We start from the raw sequence: 17,826 nt of genomic DNA on the forward strand, positions 1-17,826 counted from the left end.
TTAATCACATATTGTGTACTGTTTATTATTTCGTGGTACTGATTTGTAACAGGGGACACATTACGCAGCATCCACCCAAATGAGATTTCTTAAGTTTTGCTGGGCTGGGGGGCTATCACCCCCTATTAAGCTGCTAGCTGAAGCGAGAGTTACATAAGGTTAGATAACTGAGTGAATCGCTTCCCACATTCAGAGCCGGAGAATGGCCTCTCCCCAGTGTGAACTCGCTGATGTAACTTCAGTTGAGCTGAATGAGTGAATCCCTTTCCACAGACTGAGCAGGTGAACAGTCATTTCCCTGTGTGGGCTGACTGGTGTTTCTGTAGGTGATATGATGAAGTGAATCCTTTCTCACAAACTGAGCAGGTGAATGGCCACTCTCCGGTGTGAACTGACTGATGTCTCAGTAGGCGATATGACGAAGTGAATCTCTTTCCACAGTCTGAGCAGGCGAATGGCCTCTCCCCATTGTGAACTCTTTGATGTACCTTCAGTTGGGATGACAAAATGAATCCCTTCTCACAGTCTGAGCAGGTGAACGGCCTCTCCCCAGTGTGAACTCGCTGATGTATCTTCAGTTGAGATGACAAAATGAATCCCTTCCCACAGTCTGAGCAGGTGAACTGCCACTTCCCAGTGTGAACTGACTGGTGTCTCTGTACGGAGGATGATTCAGTGAATCCCTTCCCACACTCTGAGCAGGTGAATGGCCACACCCCAGTGTGAACTGACTGGTGTCTCAGTACTTTAGACGACTGAGTGAATCCCTTCCCACAGACTGAGCAGGTGAATGGCCTCTCCCCAGTGTGAACTCGCTGATGTACCATCAGTTGAGATGACTGAGTGAATCCCTTCCCACAGACTGAGCAGGTGAACGGCCTCTCCCCAGTGTGAACTCGCTGGTGTACTTGTAAGCTAGCTAACGTTGTGAATCTCTTCCCATAGTCTGAGCATATGAATGGCCTCTCCCCAGTGTGAACTCTGATGTACCTTCAGTTCAGATGACTGAGTGAATCCCTTCCCACAGACTGAGCAGTAGAATGGCCACTCTCCAGTGTGGACTGACTGGTATCTCAGTAGATGAGATGACTGAGTGAATCCCTTCCCAGAGTCCGAGCAGGTGAACGGCCATTCCCCAGTGCGAACTCGCTGGTGAGCCATTAGGTCAGATGACTGAGTGAATCTTTCCCCACAAATTCAGCAGATGACCAGCCTCTGCCCAGTGTGAACTGACTGGTGTGTCCACAGTTGGGATGACCAACTGAATCCCTTCTCACCCACAGAACAGGTGAGTGGACTTGTCCCAGTGTGAACTTGCTGATGTAACTTCATGAATTGACCTTGAATCCCCACAGTCTGAAAAGGTGAACGGCCTCTCCCCTGTGTAAACTGACAGGCCTGCCAGTCAGTCAGATGATTGAGTAAATCCCTCCCCACAGTCTGAGCAGGAAGGATGATCGAGTGAATCCCTTGCTCCACTTCTTAAATATCTGGACAGAGACAGCAACACTGGTGTGTTGTGTTTGAGATTCCCGTAGATATATTCCTTGTCGTTTTTAACCTGAAAAATTATTTATAAAATCCATCAAGGAGTGAAGGACAACATTTAAGACTAGATCATTGGAGTTGTCCAGTTGTGATCTGGCATCACACTGTTACAGTGAAGTTCAACACAAGTTGGAGAGAGAAATCATCTTTTAACTGGGCACAGTGCTGGTATCTGGAATGACCATCAATTTCCTGAAGCTCTTCCTGTCTCTATAAGAATCAGACATTTCTGCATCTCCAATCTGTGACTTGGCTCAGTTTAACACTCTCCATTGGTAATATTCCCTGTTCCCACTGAGCTGCATGGGTGCCTGGCCCCACCGTAACTGAAACACTCTCACACAAATAGCCTTTGTTGACGTGCAGCTGGGATTTTCTATTATCTACTGTCAATGTGAAGTGCCACAGTTATAAAGCCATGTAAACATTTCCTGCCCCGATGAATGGTTGGTCCGCACAGCTGTTAAAAGGAATTACATTGATATTAGTATTATTTCATGACCTTGTCACAGAGTCATAGAAAAGTACAACACAGAAACAGGCCCTTTGGCCCATCTAGTTTGTGTTGAACTATTTAAACTATTTACCCCTGTACCCCGAATATCCAGGGACCTATACAAACCTCCTAAATGTTGAAATTGAGCTTGCATGCAACAGTTGGGCTGTCTACTCATTCCACATCTGGATGACCGTCTGTGTGAAGAAGTTTCCCCTCATTTTCCCCTTAATGTGTCACCTTTCACCCTTAACCCATGGCCCTGGCTGTAGTCCCAACCAATCTCAGTGGAAAAAGCCAGCTTGCATTTACCCCATCTATAACCCTCATAATTTTGGCACACATCCATCAAAGCTCCCCTCAATCTCTACATTCCAAGGAATAAAGCCCAGACCCTTTCAATCTCTCCTTATAACCCAAGACCTCTAGACCTGGCAAAACCCTTGCGAATTTCCTCTGAACTCTTTCAAACTCTTTTACATCTTTCCTGTAGGTTGGTGACGAAAACTGCACACAATACTCCATATTATGCCTCACCAATGTCTTGTACAATGTCAACATAACATCCATCTCCTCTACTTAGCACTTTCATTTATGAAAGCCAATGTGCCAAAATCTTTCTTTCTGTCCCTATTGAACTGTGACATCACTTTCAGTGAAATATAGACCTGTATTCCCATGTCCCTTTCTTCTACAATACTTCTCAGTGCCCTACCAGTCACCGTGTAAGACGTACCCTGGTACGTCCTACCAAAGCACAACACCTCACACTTGTCTGCATTAAATTCCATTTTCCATTTCTCAAACCGTTTTTTCCAGCAGTCCAGATCGCACTGCATGCCATGATAGTCTTCCTCGTTGTCCACTGCACCACCAGTCCTGGTGTCATCCACAAATTTGCTGATCCAGTTAACCACACTATCATCCAGGTTACTGATAGATATGAAAAACAACAACAGATCCTGCACTGTGGCACACCACTAGTCACAGATTTTCAGCCAGAAAGGCAACTATCTGCCACAACACTCTGGTGAGGAAGTTTTAAGGGTATTGGGGGATGTAAGAAATGATTCTTGGACTCTTGTAAATAACAGGTTAAAACTAAGTGCAAGCTTATGTGTGCTCTGTTCTGAATAGTGTGCAAATTTCTGTTTTGTCCTTCACTGAGGAATCTGCTTGCAGCTTGTTTAGATTAACGACACACAGATGCCTCTTGGGAATGTTATGTAGAGTTGAGTTCTCATAAGACACGAATTGAACTAAATTCATTCCTTTGTCTAACCAATGAGAATAACTTATAAGAATTGGACAGAACATTCATTTGTAATTAAAATCCTGATTTAGTGGACTCTCTTATCTAAGAAATAAGTTTTGCTCCAACAGACTTGGTGGGAATACTAGTTGAACTAAAGTGCTCTTTGTTTCGCTAGTTCTATAATTGTAACGTTTCTGCACGTGAGACAGAGATTCATCATGAGCCGCCAGAGGGAGAGGAATTCAGTCTCTCTGATGCTTGGCTCCAAGCTTCCTGCCGGCTGAGTTCGAACAAATAAACTGGTGAAAAGGATAAAGTACTGTTTGTAGTGTGGTTATTGGTCTGGCAAATTTAAGTTTACACCATAAAAAGTATCCCATCCAGATACTTCACACCTTTGCACGGCTACTCTCTTCTGTTGATTTCAAGAAATAGCAGAGAACTGTGGACACATCATGGAAACAAGCCTCCCCTCCATGGACTCTCTCTATACTTCCTGCAGCCTCAGTAAATCAGGCAACATAAAGATTCCTAGGCTTGGGACAGTTTCCATTCTGCTGTTATAAACAAACTGAATATTCCTCAGCATTATAAGATGGACTCCTGACTTCATAATGTAACTTGAAGTGACCTTGCACCATATTTCTACCTGCAGTGGATTTTCTCTGTAATCATAATGCTTTGTTACACTCTGTTAATGAATTACCATTTTCTACTGTTGTAATGTGTTGATCTGAGAGGATGGTATGCAGGACAAAATTTTCATTAAACCTTGGTACATGACAATAATAAACAATTCCCTACTTTAATTGTGTGGAAATATTAGACAGACTGAGCTTCTCCTCTGGAACTTCCAGAGGGAGATTTAACTGAAGTGTACAAATGTTTCAGAAGCCCAGAAAAACAGAAAAGGCTTCCTTCTTGCATTAATAGGGTTATATACCTCGAAACATTGGCTGCACTTGGGCAATTTGTATCAGTGGAATAGAGTCAATGAAAAAAAAAGTGCCCACCCACAATGAGAGAACGTGACAGATCTGGGTCTCACTCCCTTGTCTGAATGGAAGAAAGATTAAACTGCACAACCACGAGAAACAAACCCACAGATGTAAGGAACAGCACACATGAAGTCAGACCCCAGTGTAGCAAAACCATGCATGACATCAGGCATGTGGAGGGGGAGGGAAGGAGAGGGGATAAGATTTTTGGTTCCATGGCTCTCTTCCAGGGAAGGTGGGATCTGTACAGAAGGGACCACAACAAGAGAGAAGGTTCTTTGGAAACTGAAGATCTGAAGGCAGATAAGTCACTCGGACCAGATGGTTTGCACCCACTGTTCTGAAAGAGGTGGCCGGAGAGATTGTGGAGGCTTTAGTAATGATCCTTCAAGAACCACTAAATTTAGGAATGGTTCTGAAAGACTGGAAAGTTGCAAATGTCACTCCACTCTTCAAGAAGGGAGAGAGACAGAAGAAAGGAAACTGTAGGCCACTCAGTCTGACAATGGTTTGAACGATGTTGGAGTCGATTGGTAAGGATGTGAGTTCAGGGCACTTGAAGGCACAAGATAAAATAGGCCGGAGTCAGCATTGTTTCCTCAAGGGAAAATCTTGTCTGATAAATTTGTTGGGATGCTTTGAAGAAATAATAAGCAGGGTAGACAAAGGAGAATTGGTTGATGTTGTGTGCTTGGATTTTTAGGCCTTTGACAAGGTGCCACACGTGAGACTCCTTAACAAGCTCTGAGCCTGTGTTATTACAGGGAAAAGATTGTGGCTGATTGGCAGGAGGAAACGAGTGGGAATAGAGACAATGTTTTCTGCCTGGCTACCGGTTTCTAGTGGAGTTCCACAGGGGTCTATGTTGGGAACGATTCTTTTCATGTTATATGCCAATGATTTGGATGATGGAATTGATGACTTTGTTGCAAAGTTTGCAGGAGATGTAAAAATAGGTGGAGGGGCAGGTCGTTTTGGAGGAGTAGGGAGGCTACAGAAAGATCAGGAAAATGGGCAAGGAAATGGCAGATGGAATACTGTGTCGGGAGGTGCATGATTATACACTTTGCTAGAAGAAATGAAAGGGTTGGCTATTCTCTAAATGGACAGAATGTACAAAAAAAATCTGAGGTGCAAATGGACTTGGGAGCCATTGTTCAGGATTCCCTAAAGGTTAATTTGTGCATTCAGTCTTTAGTGAGGAAGGCAAGTATGATGTTTGCATTCAGTTCAAGAATATAAAATATAAATACAAAACTAAATATAAAAGTGAGGATGTAATGTTGAGACTTCACAAAGCTCCTGGATTATTCTCAGCAGTTTTGGGCCCCTTATCTCAGCAAGGATGTGCTAACACTGGAGAGAGTTCCAAGGAGGTTTACGAAAATGAGTACAGAATTGAATGGCCTGTCACATGAAGAGCATTTGATGGCTCTGGACCTGTATTCAGAGGAATGAAGGATGATTTCTTTGAATCCTATCAAATGGTGAATGGCCTTGATGGAGTGGATGTGGAGAGGATATTTCCTGTGTTGGGAGAGTCCAGGACCAGAGGACACAACCTCAGATTAAAGGGGATAGGCGGGCATTCTTTTAGAAAGGATATGGGGGGAATTTCTTCAGCCAGAGAGTGGTGAATCTATGGAATTCTTTGTCATGAGATGCTGTGAATGCCAAGTACTTATGGATATCAAAGGCAGAGGTTCCTAGATTCTTGATTGATGACGGTTTATGGGGAGAAGGAAGGAGACTGGGAATGAGGAAAATTGGAACAGACATGATTAAATGGCAGAACAGGAGCAATGGGCCAAATGGCCTAATTTTGCTCCTATGTTTTATGGTTTTATGTGGGGGCATCAGAATGACGTCACATATGGGTGAAAGTTTGTACTGAAAAGCTGTTTAATGGAGTTTTTTAATGATTTTGGGGAGTGAGCGAAGGAAACCTAATGGGTTTCATCAATGAACCAACATTGTGTGATTTAAAGTCCCCTGCAAGGTACCCTGCTCTGCCATGTTGTCCGTAGAGTGGGCAGTGTGGTGCTTGTCTCGAGTTGGGTCACAAAACTCCAATGTTTCTGAGGAGGACTTCCCAGAGTGATCTGGTCTGGGGTGGTTCAGTCAGTGCAGTGTCTCGTTGTATTGTATTTTCAGAAACAACAGTTTTACTGATATAAACTGGAATTGCCAGCAGGGTAAAGACAGGTTCATATCAGTTAACAGAAGACCTCTCGTCCCTGTGGTCCTTGTCTCCCAGCAATCTAAACACCCCAACAGTGTAGGTACCCGTTCATCTAAAAGTGAGTGAATCATTCCGATAGTTGATCACTGAGAGGAATTATATTTGTTGGGAACAGCTAGACGATAGGAAGCAGATGATGATGATAGGAAGCTGTTTATTGGAGTCGAGGCCCTGTGCCTCGTGGAGTTCTCCAGGGTTTGGGTAGTGAGTTTGCAGCAAGTAATTTCAAAGAATTACCTCTTTTTGCAAGATAGTAAATATAAGCACCCATCTTTGCCTCTCCACACTTAGAACCGGCCAAAAGCTACTTCAGAAGATGCAAGTTCTTCAAATGAGCAAACACTGAGAGAATGTGCGTGAGTTTAAAGAGCTGGGATACTGACAGAATATTACCAGACCTGGAGTGATTGCAACTGGGTCTGACAGAGGCATAACTGATATTTCTGGGCACATTCATTCTCACCTCAACTATTCCCTACCTTACTTTGTACAGATATGTAATTTCTAAAGGACCAGTGTCTGAGTAAATGAGACCCACCAAACTTTCTCCTGGTGAATCAATGGAAACCCTGAGTCAGATGGGTTCTCTCCAGTTTGTGCTCTCAGTCCTTGGGCTGGTTCACTTGCTGCTGTTCCCTCATCTTCAGTCGTGGTTCACTTCCAGTTGTGGGTTTTTCTTCCAATAAAACTCTCACTGCAGGTCTAACTTTAACATGAAAGATAATGAAGCATGTCAACAATACAAAGGAGAACAAAATATTTCTGCTCACTGAAATCTAAACATTGAAGACAAATATAATGATCTCAGGGAACAAATCTGTAATTGTCCCTGACAAGTCACAAGACTTGATTTGGGATAGGAAGGACTCATCGTTCAGTCATGGTAAGATATGAGATGGAGGAACAGAATTAGGTGATTCGATCCATCGAGTCTGCTTCAGCACTCAACCATGGCTGAGATTTATTCCAACACTATATTCCTGCCTTCCTCCTGTAACCCTGAAGCTACTTAGCAATCATGAATATATTAATCTTTGCCCTAAATATACACAAATGACAGCCTCAACCACACTCAGTGGCAACAAATTCCACGCATCAGCCATCTTTTGGCTGAAGAAATTTTTCTCATCTCAGTTTCTTTATTCTGAGACTGTGCTGTCAAATCAGACTCTCCGTGTAATGGAAACGTCCTCTCCATGTCCATTGTATCCAGGCTTTTCAGCATTCAGTCAGTTTACTTAACCACACACCTGCTTTCACCACCCCGTTAAATGCTCCTCACACATAAAGCTGATCATTTCTGAGATTACTCATGTGAACCTTGTTAGCAACAACTACACTGAACACATTTTCACGTATAACAGACAATCAGGAAATGTAAACCATTCCAGGGTGAACGTAATAAAAAGAAACTGGAATCACCAGAATCGCCCAACAGGAGAGGAGCTGCTGTGGGCAGAGCATCAAATTTAACGATTCAGGTTCACAATCTTCTATCAGAATGGATTCACAATTTCCCATTTTTAGTGCAGACCACCAGCAACGTGAGTTCCTGTTTGATTTCCACTACCTGACAGACAGGTGACAGTGAGGAGGAATTTCCATACACAGTTCGAACACTGAACCCCCAGGTCTATTTCTACTGGTGTAAATACAGAACAGCCCATTTGATCACAGCCTCTCCTCGTGAGGGATGGAATACAAACTCATTCGCTCCTCAGATTAACAGCCATTTCTTCCAAAGGAACTCCAGATATGAACATTTGATCCCAGACCAGAAATATTCGCTCAACACCTCATAAACCTGGGTCCATTTTACTTGGATCTAAAACTGTGATATCCCAGGACCCAACCTCACACAGCCACACAGCTGAACGTGCCACTTACCCACATTGAGAGTCTCACACATCATCCCTACATCTCTCACTGGGTGGTGCAGTCAGGGATTCCCCCACAACCAATGTCCAGCTGCTTGAAATTTCTGCTTCATTGCAGAAGTACGACCACCCAGCCCCATCTGTAGAAGCACTGACCAATGTCAAAGCCAAAACACCAATAGTTCCATATCCCTGGAATGCCGATCACAGAATTATATCCCAAGCACCAACTCTCCCAGTACTCTTTGCTACCAGTAAAATGCTGCAGTGTGTCAGCCAGTCACAGTTCAATAACTAGCACCTCCACACCAATGTACAATAGAACTGGAACCTGATGACCCTTTGGCATTCCAGCTCACATAAACTGATTCCAGAAATAACTCAGCGAGGCCAAAGCTGTAAAAGAACACATTGCAATGAAGACAAGTGTTAGAAGAAAGATTGCTGATATATATTATTGAAGAGGTGTAATGCAGGGTGGACCAAGGTTGACCCAGATGGTTGATATACATCACTGAAGCTGGGGGGGAGAGAGACTGGACAGAGGTTGAACGAGATGGGCAGGGAATGAGCAAATGGAACCAGGTGGAGAAGAGTTCAAGGAGGATCAGTGATGGTTCTCCAGCAATACATAGATACAGAATTAATAGTACACACTACCGTATAAAAGATCTTAAAATGACAAAGTTAGAACAAACAATAAGAACTTTGGCATTTATAATTTGACCCTCACCAAATTTTTATCAGCACACCATAGAAAGTTTCCCATCTGGGCACTTCAACCCCTTGCATGGTAACTACTCTGCCCGTGACTGTAAGGAGCTGCAGAGACCTTTGGATACAGATCAGCACATCACAGAAACCATTCTCCCCCCTAGACTTCCCAGTCCCTCGGTAAGCAGGCAGTGAAATCAAACATCCCCTCAACCTGGGACGTCCTCCCTCACCCACCCCAGTCAGGGAGAAGACACAACAGCCATAATGCTCAAGGACCGACGCGAGGAGCCTCAGGAATCGAGGCGAGTTGGGAGAAGTTAACGGGACTCAGTGGCCAACATCAGATTCCCCAACACAATATGGATGAAGCATCACCACACATCCCGGGAGCGTTCAAACATACCACGTGATCGTGCGTCGCAAAGCGGAGGGCGGGGCAAATCTGCTGGAAGCAGCCTCACATGACCTGTTGGCGGGACTGCTATTTCAATTCTGCGGAAATATACAGCCTGGGCTCCTGGTTTGAATCGTTCAATGCAGATTAAGTGAAGTCTACACATTTTTGACGAGCCCAGATAACTGGGTACTAAATGAGCAATCGGCCCTCAGTTCCGGGCTCACGGCCAACATCAGATCTTCCCGCTCAGGATCTATACTCACCAATGGGAAAGTGATATCTTCGGCCCGCAAACAGTGACCCCGACGCCCGGGTCCCCAAGCGAGGAAGCGAGGACACTTTCCCGAAATCACAGACGATCCGCTTCAGCACTGGAGGAGAAAGGTAAACACCGCTCACTCGGAGACTGTCAGCATGCGCGAAGTGATTATTGCATCGGGGCCTCGGAAACAGACGCGCAGATGCTGCCCATCTGCGGATAAATGGGAGGGGTGAACGTGGTCACGTGACGTGTGTGTGTGTGTGTGTGTGTGTGTGTGTGTGTGTGTGTGTGTGTGTCTCTCTCTCTCTAACTCTCTCTCTCTAACTCTCTCTCTCTCTTCCCCACCCCCCAACCCAGGCAGAGCATTCCAGCTACCCACCACTATGTGGAAATAAACAAACTTGCCCCTCACATCTCCTCTCACCTTGAATGTATTAGACATTTCAACCCCCTGGAAAATTATATCATCTGTCCACTCTATCTATTCCTCTCGTAATCTTATAAACGTTCATCCAGTCTCACCCCAGCCTGCGCCGCTCTGTACAAAACAAAATAAGTGTGTCCAACCTCTCGTTATAGCTCATGCCCTCCAATCCAGGCAGTATCCTGGTAAACCTCCTCTGCGCCCTCTCCAAAGCCCCGACATCCTTCCGAGAGTGGGGGCGACCAGAACTGTATGAAACACTCCAGATGTGGTCTAACTAGTTTTATAAAGCTGTGTTACAAACTGTAACGTTTTAGAAACGAACCAGCAGCAATAGAGATCACACTAGAGTCTGGTTTTGATGTTAAAATCGTTATCTTTATTAATACCTACTTATTACATAGTAACTTAACCGTATAAAGGAAAGTTAACAGTGTTATGTGTATATATGTGTAAATATAACTCTCAAACTATCGAGCCTGAGGGAACAAAGCTTAGAGTCTTGAGACGGTAAAGTAGGAAAGTTCAGTAATCCACGGAATAAATGATGGGAGAGAGATATTTGTAATCCAGGGTGAAACGTAGAGAAAAGGCCGTTACACCAAAATAACCGTCGTCGAAGTTCTTATCCGTTGAATCCGTCCACATAAAAGTTATCAGCGAAAGTGACCTGTCACAGGAATACGGTTTTCCAGGGGTTACCACACAACATACCCAGGCAAGGGTTAACACAAGCGGTCCCCCAAGATATTCCAAAATCCACTCCTGTGGATATTATGAAGTGATAGCCACACACATTCGTTGTGGTTCCGTGTACCGATGATCAACCCATTCTTGTGGGCATAGGAGAGTTCCAAGCCTCAGCTGCGACAGACTGAAGCTATCAGCTTTTCCAGTCCCTCTCTCTCTCTCTTTAGACTGGCCGACTGCCTGTCTGCAGATCGCTCTGTCTCTCTTATGGTTAAATCCACAGTTAGCGCCGTCAGCCTGTGACTGATGTCATAGTCCCGCCTCCTCACTCCGGCGCTCTTAAAGACACAGTCACAGTCCGACCGCAGGCTCGCAACAGCCGCAACACAACTTCCCGACTTTTCAACTCAGTGCTTCAACTAATAAAGACAACCACGTCATTTGCCTTCTTAACCACCCGATCAATCTGTGCAGTCTCTTTCAGGGAGCGATGAACCTGGAGTCTAAGATCCCTCTGATCATCAACACTGTTCAGGGTTTCGCATTTCACAGTGCACTGTCTCATACATTCGACTGACCGAGCTGCCAAGATGATCATCACTAATCAAATCTCACTGAGATTTCTCAGATCCTGTTGAATTTATTGCCAAGTGCACAAGTACGGGAAGGTACAGGTACAGAGAAACACTGACTTGTGGCAGCATCACAGGCAAGTACATTCAGATAACACACAGAACACAAATTATACGATTCTCTGTCCGTCACAATCTATAAATATGTTTTATGTCATTAACAGTATATAAAATACATTGTGTCAGGATAAATATTAAAATGTGAATTTTGTGTCAATAACAAACTTGGAAATGTTGAATTTGGTCCCTGTTTCCATTCCTCCTGTAGTCCACAACCAGCTCCTTTGTTTTTGTCACCATGAGGGAGAGGTTGTGTTCTTCACACCACTGTGTTGGGGTGATGACTTCTTCTCTGTAGGCTGCTTCGTTGTTATTTGAGATTAGTCCAATCAGTGTAGTGTCGTCAGCAAATGTAATTAGCAGATTGGAGCTGTGGGTGGCGACACAGTCATGGGAATACAGGGAGTAAAAGAGGGGGCCAAGGAGACAGCCTTGTGGGGTATGAGTGCTGAGGGTCAGAGAGACAGGGGTGAGGGAGTCCACTCTTACCACCTGCCGGCGATCTGACAGGAAGTCCAGGATCCAGTGACACAAGGCAGGGTGAAGGCCGAGGTCTCTGAGCTTCTTGTCGATACTTCACGCCTTCGTATGGCTACCGCTCTGCCCATGACTGCAAGGAACTGCAGAGAACTTTGGAGAGCAGAGAACATCAGAGAAACAAGCCTCCCCTCCATGGACTCTTCCTACACTTCCCCTGCATCGGAAAAACAGGCCGTGTACTCAAAGATCCTCACAACCTGGACATTCTTGCTGCATTCCTCCCCATTTTAATTGTGTGGAAATATTAGACAGACTGAGCTTCTGCTTTGGAACCTCAGAAGGAAACTTAACTGAACTATTGTCATTTCTGAGGAATGCAGGTAAATAGAAAAGGCTTCAATCTCACATTACGATCTGCGGTAACTGGGATCAGGTGACCGGTGGTGGTTCTCCCATATCAATATCAGAATCAGGTTTAATAGCACTGGCATATGTCATGACATTCGTTATCTCTGCGGTAGCAGTAGAACCTGATTCATAACAATAGATTTTAATAACGATGAATTACAATAATGTACATATTAAATAGGTAAATTACGTAAGTGGTGCAAAACAAAAATGAAAAAAAATGTAATAAACTCTTTTAATTGTGTGGAAATTCTGGAGCAAAGCTTAACTAAACTGTACAAGTTTATGAGAAGCTCAGAAAAATAGGAAAGGCTAAATTCTCACATGAATGCTCTGTGTTAAATGTTTCACCAATATGGTGACTGAAGGCAGCTGCAGGTTCGTGAGGGACTGTTACTGTCAGAATCTGCAGTTATTGTGGCTGCTCATCGCACCCAGGACTGAACCCTGGTCACTTGAGCATTGGAGGAGTCTGTTCTGCTGATGTTAGCCTTAAACTGGACTGATGTTTAATATTGTGGATCTGTGAAAGATAAATCAGTTCTGTATCAAATCCCGTGTCTCAAGTACTTACTGTCTCTACCACACTCACAATGTACACTAGAGAGGCCAGTCGGCCCATCTGGTCCCTGCCCATGTTTCTGTTCCATATCAGTATATCAAAATCTATCCCTGCCGTTCCCCTCTCACTCTCCCTGTGATGACAGGTTGCAACTAGTCACCACTCAGTGGGATAGGAGATTTCCCTTGAATTTCAGAGAATCATAGAAATCTACAGCACATTACAGACCCTTTGGCTCAAAATGATGTGACAACCATGTAACTTACTCTAGAACCTGCCTAGAATTACCCTACCGCATAGCCCTCTATTTTCCTAAACTCCATGTACCTATCTAAGAGTCTCTTAAAAGACCCGATTGTATCCGCCTCTATCATCGTCGCAGGCAGTGCATTCCACACACACACCACACTTTGTTTAAAAAACGTAGCTCTGACATCTCCTCTGTACCTACCTCCAAGCACCTTAAGCCTATGCCCCCTCGTGTTAGCCGTTTCAGCCCTGGGAAGAAGCCTCTGGCTATCGACACGACCAATGCCTCCCATCATCCTACACACCTGCATGAATTTCCTGCATGCTTCTGTCCAGGCTGAATAACGCGATGAGCTCACTGTGGTTTTAACGTTCTTCGGGGCTCTGGACTAAGGTGGTTAAGCTCCTTCTTCCCTGATCTTTTCAATGTTTTGTGTCATTTTCACTCATTTCAAAGGTCTGTGCCTCAGACAGCTGGGTTGGTTGAATGAGCCTCTAAAGTCTGACAGCAGATGAGCGAGTGAATCTTCGATGGTGTAGAGTCAGAAACCAAAAAGTTAACAGCCTGAGTCAGGGCTTTGGGGCTCCAGGAAGAGATGGGAATTAAGAGTTTACAAGGACAAGGAGGAAGAGGAATCCAACCAGCAGAATATGGCTACAAATGAAAGATCAGAAACACTTTGAAACTGTTTGATTGAAAAAAAAGGTGGTTAATTTCAGCAAAATACTGGAGGAAATCAACAGATCAGGCAGCAAATGTGGAGAGGAATAAATAGACAACGTTTAGGCCGAGCCCCTTCAGCATGCCCAGACTGTGTACTACTCTGCTTAGTTGCTGCCTGAACTGCAGAGTTCCTCCAGCATTTTGTGTGTATTTGTTTACATTTCCATCAACAGTAGAATCTCTTGTGTTGTATATCTGCATTTGTAACAAGGTTCCACTTTGGCATTAGACACGCGGAAAGCTTGTTGACATTAAGTGTATTGCTTATGGGAGCTGCTTTCTGCATTAAAAGAGCTGCCGAGTTTTCTACACAAAAAAAAAACTGAGGTATGGGCATGGAACCGGTGCTTGCAGAAACTTTTAATGGCACCGTGATTACCCAGAAAGCTCTGCGAAGAATTTTCGCCGTCGATGAAACACCGATCCAATGCACAGGCTGTTCCCGAATATCGCGCATGCGCGCGGTACACAAAGGCCTTGAGGAATCGGCACCAGGTAAGAGATATTCCCCGGCTGCGGGTGGGGGTTTTCAACACCGAATTCGGGACAATTGCTGTGAGCTCCGGACACCGTGGGCCGTAATCCCGGGACAGTCCTGCTCTCTTCCCTCTGTCTCAGCCCCACGATCTGTACACGGGCCCCGGGGAGCTTCCGGCTGATGAGGGAATGGGAACCGGTGGATCTCTCAGACAGAGCTGAGCTCCAGCTGTCTAAATGCAAGGATTAGGAACTCGGAGAAAGGGGACAAAATCTTTTACATCAGCTGTTGAGAAAATCACCTTCCTTCTCCCTCCAATCACAAACAAGAGAAAATCTGCAGATATTGAAAATCCAAGCAACACACACAAAATGCTGGAGCAACTCAGCATTAGTACACTTTTCCATAGATGCTGCCTGGCCTGCTGATTTCCTCCAGCATTTTGTGTGTGTTGCTTGTTCTACCTCCTCTTGTTCTGGACCTTTGTACCCGTGGGAACATGTTTTGACCCATTCTCTCTGTGAAGATAATGATATCAAACACCTTTGTCCTGAGCAACAAATAGCTTTCACATCACAAATGTGCCAGACTCCAATGAGACAGACTACTGCCCTTCTCTTCATATTCATTGGCCGTCAGTCACCTGGGGGAGGGTTCAGGGGAAATATTTATGTACAATACAGAAACTGGTATTACCTGTATGTATTGTGGCGATGCAAAAGTTGCTGGAGAATTTGCAAGTGGGAGGAAGTGGAGTAATATTTGGAAATCTGACTTTTTAAAGCATCATTTAGCGAGCAAATCAGATATGGACGGTGTGCAAAAGGTCTGGCGAGAAAATCCTTCATAACCCTCTACAGGCCTGCTATATAGGTTGTGTGAGAGTGCAGATGAACTCGATCAAACCCAGAGGACATCAAAGTTCTCATTTGCTAGCTGTTAAAATAAATACCTCTCTCTTTAAAGTTCAGTGTGCACATGTTGTTGTCAATGGGTAAAAACTGCACAGGCAAGATTTTTTGGCACACCGGTCATTACAAATTAGATGGGACATTGGTGGGAAGGTGAGGAGACTTCCAGTGTCCTTGACACCCTCACCTGCTAGGTATGCATCCAGCTGCAGCTTGTAACCTCGCACGTCAGGGAGTTGGAGCTGGAAATGGTTGAATTCCAGATTATCCAGGAGTTGGTGAGGGTGATAGATATGACATGAAGAGAGGTGAATTCTCACCCACAGGAATCTGGGTGAGAGTCAGGAAGGCGAATGAGGTTAATTAGCCATTGCAGAGTACTCTTGTTGCCATCCCACACAACAACACTTTAGAAACTGTTGGGGGGGGGGGATAACCTGGCAGGGGAGTGTCAAAGAGCTGATAGGGGATTTGTTAGCAGAGATCAAATATCCTAGTGGTAAGGCTTGCTAGTGCTAGTGTGTGGTGGGGGAGGGGTGATGGTGGTTAAACTAAATTTGCAGAGGGGATTGGAGTCAGAATGCCAGAACAGATAGTGGAGAGGGTGAATTGAAATGACATGCATCTTTAATTAACATGAGGAGTAGAAATCTTTACATTACTTCTCTATCTAAATGTGCAATGTGTAATTTCTAGTAATTTATAATAAATAGTACATAGGACAGTCATTAAAACATAGAAATACAATTGCATCAGTATGAATTAATCAGTCTGACGACCTGGTGGAATGAGCTGTCCCAGAGCCTGTCGGGCCTGGCTTTTATGCTGTGGTACCGTTTCCTGGATGGTAGCAGCTGGAACAGTTTGTGGTTGGGGTGACTCAGGTGCCCAATAATCCTTCGGGCTTTTTTACGCACCTGACTCTGTAAATGTCCTGAATAGTGGAAAGTTCACGTCTACAGATGCGCTGGGCTGTCCGCACCACTCTCTGCAGAGTCCTGCGATTGAGGGAAGTACAGTTCCCATACCAGGCAGTGATGCAGCCAGTCAGGATGCTCTCAATTGTGCCCCGGTAGAAAGATCTTCCATACCAAACTTCATCAAGCATCTGAGGTGGAAGAGGCGCACAGCCACATGACACACAGCCAGGATGTACAGACCACATGAGTTCCTTGGTGATGTTTATGCCGAGGAACTTAAAGCTGTTCACCCTCTCAACCCCAGATCGATTGATGTCAATAGGGGTCAGCCTGTCTCCATTCCTCCTGTCATCCACAATCAGTTCCTTTGTTTTTGTGACATTGAGGGAGAGGGTGCTTTCTTTACACCCAGACAGATGTTGTTCAGACAAAGTCAGCAATCAAATGGTTGAGCATGGTGTGATGAATGTGCTGAGCTGTGTATATCACAATGCAGGAAACGTCATAGGAAAGCCAGATGAGCTCAGGACAGGGAATCATGATATTGCAGCCATTACTGGGACTTGGTTGCACCCAACAGTCTGAGGGATTTAGAGGAACACATTTCTAGAGAGATTGCACCCCATGCCAAGAAACAAAGGTGGATTCAGTAAGTGATTATAACTTTCCATATGTTGACTGGGACTCCCATACTTAAAAGGACTAGATGGGGTAGAGTTTGTCAAATGTGCCCCTAATTAGGGCTGGTGACAGAAATTAGTGATTATAATGCTATTAGATCTAAAGTAATTATGGAAAAAGAGAGGTCTAGACCATGAGTTGAGATTCTAAATTGGAGAAAGGTTAATTTTGATGGTATCAGAAAGGATCTAGAGGAACAGATTTGTCGAGAGATTGCAGAATATGCCAAGAAACAAATATTGATATAGTAAGCAATTTTAACTTTCCAAATATTGACTGGGTCTCCCATACTGTCAAAGGTCTAGCTGGGGTAGAGTTTGTCAATTGTGTCCTCAATCAGCTTGCAGAGTTCCCAATGTAGAAGTGTGCAATAAGCTGTTAGGAAATGATCCAGGGCTGGTGATGGAAATTAGTGTATGGAAACACTTTGTATCTAGTGATCATAATGCCATGAGATTTAAAGTAAATATGGAAAAAGAGAAGTCAGGACCACGGGCTGAGATTGTAAATTGGAGAAAGGTCAATTTTAATGGTATCAGAAAGGATCTGACAAGTGCGGTTTGTGACAGGCTGTTTTCTGGCAAAGGAGTACTTGGTAAGTGGGAATTCTTCAGAAGTGCAATCTTGAATGTGCAGAGTTTGTGTGTGCCTGCCAAATTAAAAGTTGAAAGGTCACTGGTGCAGGGGTCCCTGATTTTCAAGAGATATTGAGGCCCTGGATATTTTGTTCCTCTAAATGCCTCAGACTTTTGGGTGCAACCAAGAAACATTAATGGTTACAAATCATAATTCAATGCCCTGAGCATATCTCTTTT

General features: G+C 44.4%; 1 long non-coding RNA gene across 1 annotated transcript; it reads right to left on the bottom strand.

Annotated features, from left to right (window-relative positions):
- Positions 1-1,139: 1,139 nt before the first annotated feature.
- LOC140207619 (uncharacterized) lies at positions 1,140-9,918 on the bottom strand. The gene is made up of 3 exons (XR_011888604.1): positions 9,794-9,918; positions 7,078-7,245; positions 1,140-1,561 (listed from the first exon to the last, which is right to left on the bottom strand). It is a non-coding gene; the product is annotated as an uncharacterized lncRNA (long non-coding RNA).
- Between the last annotated feature and the right edge of the window lie 7,908 nt (positions 9,919-17,826).

This window comes from Mobula birostris, chromosome 13 (assembly GCF_030028105.1).
Source record: "Mobula birostris isolate sMobBir1 chromosome 13, sMobBir1.hap1, whole genome shotgun sequence".
Lineage (NCBI taxonomy): Eukaryota > Metazoa > Chordata > Chondrichthyes > Myliobatiformes > Myliobatidae > Mobula > Mobula birostris.